Source organism: Varroa jacobsoni, unplaced genomic scaffold (assembly GCF_002532875.2).
Source record: "Varroa jacobsoni isolate VJ856 unplaced genomic scaffold, vjacob_1.0 scaffold_526, whole genome shotgun sequence".
In the NCBI taxonomy this organism is placed as follows: Eukaryota; Metazoa; Arthropoda; class Arachnida; order Mesostigmata; family Varroidae; genus Varroa; species Varroa jacobsoni.
In genome coordinates this window covers 33,443-36,257 of record NW_019213428.1, presented here as the reverse complement: position 1 = coordinate 36,257, position 2,815 = coordinate 33,443, and the positions used below count along the sequence as shown (strand labels likewise).

Sequence of the window (2,815 nt, the reverse complement as noted above, 5' to 3'; positions counted from 1 at the left end):
TGAACCATATCAAAAACGACAGCGTCGTATACTTGGACATTTGATCCGTATGATCAAAGTGGTTGATCGGAAAGTGGGTCGTCTGCTTTGCGACACCACCAACATCTTTTCCATGCTTCGTATGGTCTCATAATTGATTAACTGAACGTTATGCACGTGGCACGTTTTACCCTTGCATTGCCTAAATTCAAGATACAGGGCTCATTCACGCCACTTGTACTCGTGCTCGACATGTCTTTACATACGCTCGCTCCATTCGACGAAACGTAAAATTACCTTCGACATCGGTGAATGTTCGCTTGACACCAAGCTTTGATATGGGGATCGAGACTGGAGGACTGTTATTTTTTATCTATCGAAGGTTACGCGAAACATGTTTACCACACAAATTAAGTACTACTCTTCGTCAGCGTACCAGACACAACAAAGGCGTAGGCGGACCAATACGAGAGAAGCACCGACGGTCGAGGTAGGAAGAAAAACAGCGCCTTAGATGTTATAGGTAAGGAATTTTTATTCTTGCATCGAAACAAGCAAGGAAAAATAGAGAATCAAAAAGTCCTGAAAAAATTATCCGAGCCTTAAAATATACACGGATACGTCCGTTTCTTAAATCTCGTTGCGCGTAATCTGCCTCCTGCTCAGTCCCATATCTTTATTAGTGCTTCTAAGGCTGATGCTGGCATTGGAAAATTCGTTTTGTCTTTGCTGGGCTGTTGTTATCGTTTTGTTCGTATCATAACATTTTATCTTGAATCTGAATTACAAAAATAGGTATGTTGGGAGAAAGGAGGCAAATTTACAGCTATGACTTTTGGTGGACGTCGAAAATTGCAGAAATAACAGTTCTGCATACGATATGGATTATGGCATTAGATGCCATAAGTTGAACAATGGTCCGCTTTCAAGTGTAGCTCAAAGCGACCTTCATTAAAGTCTAGAAATCTGATTTTTTTCGACCTCATAAGACGCCTGTTTGAGCTAAAAAAAATCACCTTTACGCAGTATTCTTTCATCCTACATATTCGATATGTCCTGATTATATCAGCTTTAGGTTTTCAGCTCCATGAAAATTAAATGCGAAACGACGAAAATGCTCCGGTTTCGCCACTCGACACACCTATTGTGAACGTTCGAACTCTTTCGACAAAATGTTATCTTCTGCAACATAGCGATAGTAAGAGGCTCAGAGAGCAGGAAGCAGGAGCTTTCCAGGACCAGGATGTACAACACTGTATCGTTAGCAACGAAAGAGATTCGAAACGGAAAACAGCATACGAAAACTGGCTACTGAACAGTTTAACGAAATACAACTATTCAAACTTGGGACATATTTGACCAAAGGCAATCCGGTGTTTACGTACACTTAAGCTCCCACCGTTGTGCAGTACGATGCTGTTTAGAAACACTGCGTCGAAAAATAGAATATTACTAAATGGGTAAGAAGCGTCCAGCTGAAATTCACGCTGGTTTTTGTTACGTAACGTACGTGTTCATAGGTCGCTTAATAAGTTCTACAAATACGAGCGACCTATATGCCGTTTTTTCAGCATACGTTGAATAGAATTATAGATATAGGATATACATACTTGTCTATAACCTGTCATAGATGCAGTCGAGAAAAGTAGACTGACTATCTGTTACAATATTTACTTTTCCAGGGCACTATAAAAGCGTTTCAGCCTTAACTCATGGGCTATTTTCGGCTGCTGTTTATTCTAGTAAGGCTACGATAAACATACATAGTTGTATGGAATAAACGTATTAAAGCTAGCGAACTCTATTTTCAGAACTTGAGGTCGTCTTGCTAGCGCCGCCACTATCAAAACCAACAGCGTTAAATGTAACACTTTATGCATATATCTTTATACTTGCTTATACTTTATTATATATGTATGCTTTATATACTGGCTAGTCACAAAAGGTGAACATTATTTGTACATGTCGCTTAGCCTATTCACGTATTTTATTCAGCTTTTTGATAAGTAGAATTCTAAATAGACACCTATTCCCTACATGATCGTCCATTCGTTCACACAGCGATTCGGTGACCCAAGGTCCTGGCGTAGATGGAACAAGCCAACCTATTTCCTAACGAATGAACAACACATCCGGCCCTTAGGTAGCATACCTTAGGGGCAGAGTGTCACAATCGAGAGTTCGTTTAGACACGTTCTGTACGAAGCGGTACATATATTATAAATTAATATTTTTGATATATAGAGAAATTATCTTAACACTACATTATAATTCTCGTTATTCCGTACTTAACTAAAGGTCGCGTGTTGATAACTAGTAAAAACGTCAATTAAGTAAGTAATAAACATTTTAGAAAAAATGGCAACATGCCACACTCAGTCGGCTCGCAACGATCGCTTAGACATACTCAATTAATGTCTGTCTTTATTTAATAAAATTACAGAGAAGTGCCCTAGAAAACTATTTGAAGAAGTGTTCCTTAAAACCTATATAGCTTTCCGAATTTTAGCTATTAAGCTGAATAGTTTTAACTTACCTATTTAGAAGAGAGAGTTGGCCACAGAGTTGGCCTTAAATACTATTGCTATAGAAAGAAGATTATATAAAGACCCTGCGTACAATACTTAAAAATATAGTGAAGAAACATATAACAACTAATCATAGGAATAGCTTAGATGAGAATAGGTAAAATTATTACAAATATATCTCATTTGTCGATGGCAGGGTTACGACATTGATCGACTCTGCCTTAATATCTACAACAAATTTTAAACTAAAACTTTGAGATGCTAAGAAACAGAAACATATACCAAAAATATTCTATGCAAAGGTCGAT

The 2,815-nt window shown here is 37.9% G+C and overlaps 1 long non-coding RNA gene across 2 annotated transcripts; it reads left to right on the top strand.

The window, feature by feature from the left end:
- The first annotated feature begins 285 nt into the window (after positions 1-285).
- LOC111261165 (uncharacterized) lies at positions 286-2,442 on the top strand. 2 transcript variants are annotated; one of them, XR_002680818.2, is made up of 3 exons: positions 286-502; positions 1,063-1,439; positions 1,662-2,442. It is a non-coding gene; the product is annotated as an uncharacterized LOC111261165 (long non-coding RNA). The 2 variants fall into 2 exon arrangements; XR_002680819.2 differs by having other exon boundaries at positions 1,049-1,439.
- Positions 2,443-2,815: the final 373 nt, after the last annotated feature.